The sequence below is a fragment of the Oncorhynchus nerka genome, linkage group LG12 (genome assembly GCF_034236695.1).
Source record: "Oncorhynchus nerka isolate Pitt River linkage group LG12, Oner_Uvic_2.0, whole genome shotgun sequence".
In the NCBI taxonomy this organism is placed as follows: domain Eukaryota; kingdom Metazoa; phylum Chordata; class Actinopteri; order Salmoniformes; family Salmonidae; genus Oncorhynchus; species Oncorhynchus nerka.
The window spans coordinates 47,241,338-47,250,482 of NC_088407.1; positions in this window are offsets into that span (position 1 = coordinate 47,241,338).

Here is a 9,145-nt window from a genome sequence, read left to right on the forward strand (position 1 = left end):
TTTATTTTGTTTAGTCACATGATTTCTTCATTTGCAGTACTTTGCCAATCAGTTGAGCTTAATTGCTATACCGTTTGCCTCATCCCTCTCAACCATACACTTTTTCAATTCCTCATCAATCCAAGGGGATTTAACAGTTTTAACAGTAATTTCCTTAATGGGTGCGTGCTTATTAGTAACTGGAATAAGTCGTTTCATAAATGCGTCAAGTGCAGTGTCTGGTCTCCAACGGAATTCTCTGCCTCTAATCCTATTACAGGAGCTGAGTCACTGGCTTACTGGTTCTCTTCCATGCCGTCCCTAGAAGGGGTGCGTCACTTGAGTGGGTTGAGTCACTGACGTGGTCTTCCTGTCTGGGTTGGCGCCCCCCCTTGGGTTGTGCCGTGGCGGAGATCTTTGTGGGCTATACTCAGCCTTGTCTCAGGATGGTAAGTTGGTGGTTGAAGATATCCCTCTAGTGGTGTGGGGGCTGTGCTTTGGCAAAGTGGGTGGGGTTATATCCTACCTGTTTGGCCCTGTCCGGGGGTATCATCGGATGGTGCCACAATGTCTCCTGACTCCTCCTGTCTCAACCTCCAGTATTTATGCTGCAGTAGTTTATGTGTCGGGGGGCTAGGGTCAGTCTGTTATATCTCGAGTATTTCTCCTGTCTTATCCGGTGTCCTGTGTGAATTTAAGTATGCTCTCTCTAATTCTCTCTTTCTTTCTCTCTCTTGGAGGACCTGAGCCCTAGGACCATGCCTCAGGACTACGTGGCATGATGACTCCTTGCTGTCCCCAGTCCACCTGGCCGTGCCGCTGCTCCAGTTTCAACTGTTCTGCCTGCGGCTATGGAACCTTGACCTGTTTACCGGATGTGCTACCTGTCCCAGACCTGCTGTTTTCAACTCTCTAGAGAGCAGGAGCGGTAGAGATTCATAACAGATGACTGAGAGTAAGCCAACTGAAATTTACACCTGAGGTGCTGACCTGTTACACCCTAGACAACTACTGTGATTATTATTATTGGACCATGCTGGTCATTTATGAACATTTGAACATCTTGGCCATGTTCTGTTATAATCTCCACCCGGCACTGTCAGAAGAGCACTGGCTGCCCCTCTTAGTCTGGTTCCTCTCTAGGTTTCTTCCTAAGTTTTGGCCTTTCTAGGGAGTTTTTCCTAGCCACCGTGCTTCTACACCTGCATTGCTTGCTGTTTGGGGTTTTAGGCTGGGTTTCTGTACAGCACTTTGAGATATCAGCTGATGTATGAAGGGCTGTATAAATACATTTGATTGATTGACTGATCTGGTTGCTCCTCATTACACACCACAGACAAGCAAATATTCTTTACATCATCAACATATGAATCACTACAAAACTTAATGTATGACCTATTATACACTATATTAGGCCCAGCCTTTGGAACTTTGGTTTTCCTAGATATTATTTTATTATATTATATTGTGATCACTACATCCTATGGATTTGGATACTGCTTTAAAGGAAAAATCTGCAGCGTTAGTAAACATGTGATCAATACATGTTGATGATTTAATTCCTGTTCTGTTTGTAACTACCCTGGTAGGTTGACTGACAACCTGATCCAGGTTGCAGGCACTGGTTACAGTTTGAAGTTTTTTCCTGAGTGGGCAGCTTGATGATAGCCAGTCAATATTTAAATCACCCAGAAAATATACTTCTCTGTTGATATTACATACATTATCAAGCATTTCACACATATATCCCATATACTGACTGTTAGCACTTGGTGGTCTATAGCACCTTCCCACAAGAATGGGCTTCGGGTGAGGTAGATGAACCTGTAGCCATATTACTTCAACAGTATTTAACATTAGATCGTTTCTAAGCTTTACAGGAATGTGGTTATGGAATGTGAGTATAGACAGCAACACTGCCTCCGTTGGCATTTCTGTCTTTTCGGTATTGCTACCACTGTATCATCAAAGGTATTATCTAAGTGAGTTTCAGAGATAGTCAGAATTTGAATGTCATCTGTTACAAGCAAGTTATTGACTTTATGGACCTTGTTTCTTAGGCTACATATGTTAATATGGGCAATTTTAATACTTTTCTGGGTTGCTTGATTGTTTTTAATGCTTTACTGTGAAGCTTATCAGAGGTAGACTTACTCATGTTATTTACATTGGAGCTGAAAGTGCAGGGTGAGCTGCATAAAGTGGTCTTTCTACTATTGCACACCACCTCAGTGCTAACAGTGCAACTGTGGTTTATAGGCTCATGATTACTGCTTACAATAGCTGTAGGATAAACAGATGTATTCGGTGCAATTGGGGTTACATAAATTAAATAACTTGCGTTGTGTTTGCCAATGCCCCTAAGATCATATACATTTGATGCAGAATTATGACGACTCTGTCACAATGGTAGGGATTAACTGAGCTGGTCCTGGATCATTTACCAGTCATTGTTTCAACGCAGCCTTGAAATGCGTGGACAGAGTCCAGGAGCCAAGATGATTTGGATGGACTCCGTCATTCCTGTAAAGTATCTTCTGTTTCCAAAATGTGTCAAAGTTCTCAATAAAAGTGAGAGCAGAGCTACAGTAGTCTTTTAGCCAGTTGTGTAATGCCAGCAGTCTGCTGAATCTTTCACACTATGGCCCAACTATGGTTTTTGCCTTGGGGACCGAGATGTTTCTCACCATAGTGCTGCCTATGATGACAGCTGGTGATGTTGAATGGGCCAGTCTCTCAGGCAGCCTCACGGTCTGGTGAGGCTGGGAGCTCCGAGGATCTAAACACGAGGTAGAAGCCACCGGAGAGGGAGACAGAGCTGAAGATGAAGCCGCAGGTACCTCCGGATCCGATCTTGATTGGGAGGTCACAATGGACGAAGACGCCAGAACCTCTGGATCCAGGCGAGTGACTAACCTCCATTGCTGGTTGGTTCGAGATCAGCTCTGTTCTCCAGGGAAGGGGGAGACCCCTTCGTGGATGGAACCCTGCCTAGCACCGGTCAGTCGGTTGTGGAGAGCCGACACGGTGGCGAAACTTCCACCAGACCAGAGCGGCATCCGGCTACTGGGGTGGAAGAATAAAAAAAAGTAACTGACGAGAATTCTCTTGGAACGTAATATGGCCGGCATTTTATTGTGAGGAATTCTAGGTCGGGTGAGCAGAAGGACTTGAGTTCCTGTATGTTGTTATGATTACACCATGAGTCGTTAATCATGAAGCATACACCCCCGCCCTTCCTCTTCCCAGAGAAGAGTTTATCTCTGTCGGTGTGATGCATGGAGAAGCCCGGTGGTTGAACCGATTCCGACAACGTATCCCGAGAGAGCCATGTTTCCACGAAACAGAGAATGTTAAAATCTCTGAAGTCTCTCTGGAAGGCAACCCTTGCTCGAATTTTGACTACCTTGTTGTCAAGAGACTGGACATTGGCGAGTAGTATACTCGGGAGCTGTGGGCGATGTGCACGTCTACGGAGCCTGACCAGGAGGCCGCTCCGGTCTGCCCCTTCTGTGGCGACGTTGTCTTTTGTTGGCTTCTGGGTTTAGATCCATTGTCCTGGGTGGTGGTTCAAACAGAGGATCCGCTTTGGGAAAGTCGTATTTCTGGTCGTAATGTTGGTAAGTTGACGTTGCTCTTATTTCCAATAGTTCTTCCCTGCTGTATGCAATAAGACTGAAGATTTCCTGGGGTAACAATGTAAGAAATAATACATAAAAAAAACAAAATACTGTATAGTTTCCCAAGGACTCGAAACGAGGTGATCATCTCTGTTGGCGCGATCTTGGTTTTTTAATTATTTTATTTTTTTTACCTTTATTTTACTAGGCAAGTCAGTTAAGAACAAATTCTTATTTTCAATGACGGCCTAGGAACAGTGGGTGAACTGCCTGTTCAGGGGCAGAACGACAGATTTGTACCTTGTCAGCTCGGGGATTTGAACTTGCAACCTTTCGGTTACAAGTCCAACACTCTAACCACTAGGCTACCCTGCCGCCCGGTTTCTGAGGACAATAAAGCCTGCGTCTTGTGACCGTAGGTATGTATGACAGCACCAAATCGAAGAGATAGGTAGGAGCAAGTCCAAGTAATGCTTTGTAGGTTAGCAGTAAAACATTGAAATCAGCCCTAGCATTAACAGGAAGCCAGTGTAGAGGCTGAAGTAATATGATCACATTTTGGGGTTCTAGTCAAGATTTTAGCAGCCATATTTAGTACTAAATTAAGTTTATGTATTTCTTTATCTGGGTAACTGGAGAGTAGAGCATTGCAGTAGTCAAATCTAGAATTGACGAAAACATGGATTAGCTGTTCTGCATAATTTTTGGACAAAAATATTTCGATTTTTGCAATGTTGCGAAGATGGAAAGAAAGCTGCCCTTGAATTATTCTTGATATGTTAGTCAAAAGAGAGATCACGGTCGAGAGTACCGCCAAGGTCCTTTACAGTTTTATTTGAGACAACTGTACAACCATCAAGATTAATTATCAGATCAAACAGCAGATCTTGGGACCTGTAACTGCTTTCGTTGCCGGATGACGAAGAGTAGTCGGACCAAAGCGCAGCGTGGCAAGTGTTCATATTTCTTTATTGAACTGAACACTGAATTAACAAAAACAACAAAGGGAAAACCCGAAACAGTCCTGCAAGGTGAAAAACACTAAACAGAAATTAACTACCCACAAAACTCAGGTGGGAAAAGGCTACCTAAGTATGGTTCTCAATCAGAGAGAATGATAGACAGCTGCCCCCGGCCAAACAACAAAGAAATCCAAAACATAGAAAATGAACATAGAATGCCCACCCTAGTCACACCCTGGCCTAACCAAAATAGATAATAAAAGCCTCTCTATGACCAGGGCGTGACAGTACCCCCCCCCCCCCCTCCAAAAGGTGTGGCCGCAAAACCTGACTCTAAAGGGGAGGGTCCGGGTGGGCCTTCTTTACGGCGGTGGCTCTGGTGCGGGACGTGGACCCCACTCCACCTTAGGCTTGGCCCACTTAGGTGGCGCCTCTGGAGCAGGGATCCTCGCCGCCGACCCCGGACTGGGGACCCTCGCAGCAGGCCCCAGACAGGAGGACGACTCTGGCAGCGCCGGACAGGCGGGCGACTCTGGCAGCGCCGGACAGGCGGGCGACTCTGGCAGCGCCGGACAGGCGGGAGACTCTGGCAGCGCCGGACAGGCGGGAGACTCTGGCAGCACCGGACAGGCAGGAGACTCTGGCCGCGCCGGACAGGCGGGAGACTCTGGCCGCGCCGGGCTGGGGGGAGACACAGGAGACCTGGTTCTGGGAACAGGCACAGGACTCACCCGGCTGGGGAGACACCGCATAGCTGGCCCCACCCATTCTGGCTGGATGCCAGCTTCAACCTGGCAAATGCGGGATGCTGGCACCTTGCACACCGGCCTATGAATGCTCGGCCGAGACACAGTGCGCACCACCCCATAGCACGGGGCCTGACCAATCTCATGCTCCCCACGGTAAGCACGGGGAGTGGGCTCAGGTCTCCAACCTCCGCCACCCAATTTTTTGGGGGGCTGCCTCTCGGGCCTCCTTGCCAGCAGTGTTCTCTCGTACCGCTGGTTCCCTTCTCCTGCTGCCTCCGCTCTCCGGGCTGCCTCCACCTGTTCCCATGGGAGGCAATCCCTTCCAGCCAGGATCTCCTCTCATGTGTAGGATCCCTTCTCATCCAGAATGTCCTCCCATGTCCATTCCTCCTTTTTACCACACTGCTTGGTCCGTTGGTGGTGGGTAGTTCTGTAATGGCTGTTGGTGGAAGAAGACCAAAGCGCAGCGTGGTACGTGTTCATACTTTTATTAATGGAACTGAACACTGATTAACAAAACAACAAAGAGAACGAACGAACCCGAAACAGTTCTGTCTGGTGCAGAAACAAAACAGAAAACAACTATCCACAAAACTCAGGTGGGAAAAGGCTACCTAAGTATGGTTCTCAATCAGAGACAACGATAGATAGCTGCCTCTGATTGAGAACCACACCCGGCCAAACAACAAAGAAATCCAAAACATAGAAAATGAACATAGAATGCCCACCCTAGTCACACCCTGGCCTAACCAAAATAGAGAATAAAAGCCTCTCTATGGCCAGGGCGTGACAGGACCTAGAACTAGCATCTCTGTTTTGTCTGAGTTTAAAAGTAAAAGATGTCCTTATGTCTGAAACACAGGCTTCCAGGGAAGGCAATTTTGGCACGCCACCATGTTTCATAGAAATGTACAACTGTGTGTTGTCCACATAGCAGTGAAAATTGACATTGTGTTTCCAAATGACATCACCAAGAGTAGAATATTAAGTGAAAACAATAGTGGTCCTAAAACACAACCTTGAGGAACACTGAAACATACCACTGATTTGTCAGAGGACAAACCACCCACAGACATTAACTGATATCTTTCTGACAGATAAGATCTAAACCAGGCAAGAACTTGTCCGTGTAGACCAATCCATCCAAAATAATGTGGTGATCGATGGTAGAGGGAGCACAAGGATCGATGCAGAGCCTTGGTCTGACGCCATTAAAATGTAATTTACCACCTTAACAATTGCGGTCTTAGTACTATGATGGGGTCTAAGACCAGACTGGAGCATTTCGTGTACATTATTTGTCAGGCAGTGAATTTCTTCACAACAGCTTTTCAACATTTTGTGAGAGGAATGGGAGATTCGTTTTTAACATTTTCTATGTCAAGGTTTGGATTTTTCAGGAAAGGCTTTATTACTGCCACTTTTAGTGAGTTGAGTACACATCCGGAGGATAGGGAGCAGTTTTTTATGTTCAACATTGGAGGGCTAAGCACAGGAAGTAGCTATTTCAGTAGTTTAGTTGGAATAGGGTCCAGTAGGCAGCTGGAAGGTTTAGAGGCCATGACTATTTTTGTGAATGTGTCGAGAGATATTGGATAAAGAAACTTGAGTGTCTCCCTTGATCCTAGTTACTGGCAGTCCTGTGCAGACTACGTTTTGGACAACTACGTTTTGGAGATATATGCAGATTCAAAGAGGAGTCTGTAATTTGCTCTCTAATGATCATGATCTTTTCGTCTAATAAATTCATGAATTCATCACTGCTGAAGTGAATGCCATCCTCACTTGGGGAATGGTGCTTTTTAGTTAGCTTTGCGACAGTATCAAAAATAAATGTAGGATTGAGCAGCTGTGAGGGATCTTCGATATTGCACAGTACTGTCTTTGCAAACTAGTCTGAAGACTTTCAGTTTGGTGGAGTGCCATTTCTTGTGATACATGTTTTTTGTTTTTAGAGGTGCGACTGCATCTAGGGAATTACTCTAGGTTAGGTTTAGATCCTTGGTTTAGATCCTTGGTTAACCACCTCCTTGGTTAGGTAGGCATTTCTGGAAAGGCATCTAGGAATCTTTGGGTTTACATTTGAGTCATTTAGCAGGGTTGTCCAAGAATTTATAGCGCGGCTTTTGATAATCCTTGGTTGGGGTCTGAGCAGATTATTTGTTGCGATTGCAAACCTAATAAGACATAAAAGTCCAGGATTATAAGGAAAAACATTTAGATCCCCAATATTTATTTCACTGGAAAAAAATAGATCCAGGATATGACTGGATCAGAAAACCTGTCAGAATCGGATGTGCAGCGCCACACATCTCCTTCGCATAGAGTTGATCAGGCTGTTGATTGTAGCTTGTAGAATGTTGTCCCACTCCTCTTCAATGGCTGTGCAAAGTTTCTGGATATTGTCGGGAACTGGAACATGCTGCACTACACAAAGATGCAGAGCATCCCAAACGTGCTCAGTGGGTGATATGTCTGGTGAGTATGCAGGCCATGGAAGAACTAGGACATTTTCAGCTTCCAGGAATTGTGTACAGATCTTTGCGACATGGGGCCATGACATGGGGACATCATGTGGAAACTTGAGGTGATGGCAGCGGATGAATGGCACGACAATGGGCCTCGGGATCTCATCACAGTATCTCTGTGCAATCAAATTGCCATCGATAAAATTCAATTGTGTTCATTGTCCATAGTTTATGCCTGGCCATACTATAACCCCACCACCACCATGGGGCACTATGTTCACAATGTTGACATCAGCAAACCCCTCACCCACATGACGCCATACACGCTACCCTGTCTGCCATCTGGCCAGGACAGTTGAAAACGGGATTCATTCATGAAAAGCACACTTCTCCAGCGTGGCAATGGCCATCGAAGGTGACCATTTGCCCACTGAACTTGGTTACGATGCCAAACTGCAGTCAGGTCAAGATCCTTGTTAGGACAACGACCACACAGATGTGCTTCTGTGGACATACCTGCAGTCAGCATGCCAATTGCACGCTCCCTCAAAACTTGAGACATCTGTGGCATTGTGTTGAGTGGCAAAACTGCACATTTTAGAGTGTGAACACGGCATAACTCCCCCTGAAACAACGCCCATCATAGCAATGGCGAACTTCATCAAATGCTTTTGTAAGTATTGGCAGTTTCATTTTGCAGTGACATCAGCTCTATCTGACCATTTCTGAAAGATTACACATTGGAGGACCTGTAAACAGATCGTTTGAATTCCATAATATTTTGCATTTACTTTTCCCCGAACCTCACCCAGTGGGCAAAACCAGGTTGAAAAGACGTCACTCTGACTAAGGTATTTTAACTGACCAGAATATGACATCTTTTTCTGACCACCATATGGCCAGTTGGTCATAATTGTGATCTTTATCTGACTAGCTGGTCATAATTCTGACCACTATTATGTGCTATATTATGTAGCCTCCAGGTCATAGTAAAGACCTGGTAATGACCTGGTAATGACCACCTGACTACAGCTTATTACCTACTGTTAAAAGTATTGCAGTTATATTGAAAACATTGTTCATTACATTTGTACTTGTTTACATAGTCTAATTCACAATTGTTTTGGGACAGCTGTATAAAGTAAATATTTCATAATGCTTCCAATTGAATTGGCAGAAAATTATTATTACATATAAACAAAAGATATGAGCAAAACGCATGGAATCTGACTTGAATGCTGTCTAGCAGCACCACCAACTCCTCCTTTGCCTCGGTTTCCTCCTCCATGACCTTCTGCCGATGAAATTGTATTGCTGGTGCTAAAACACATGAAGTTGAACACATTAAGGCCCTTTGTTATGGCAAG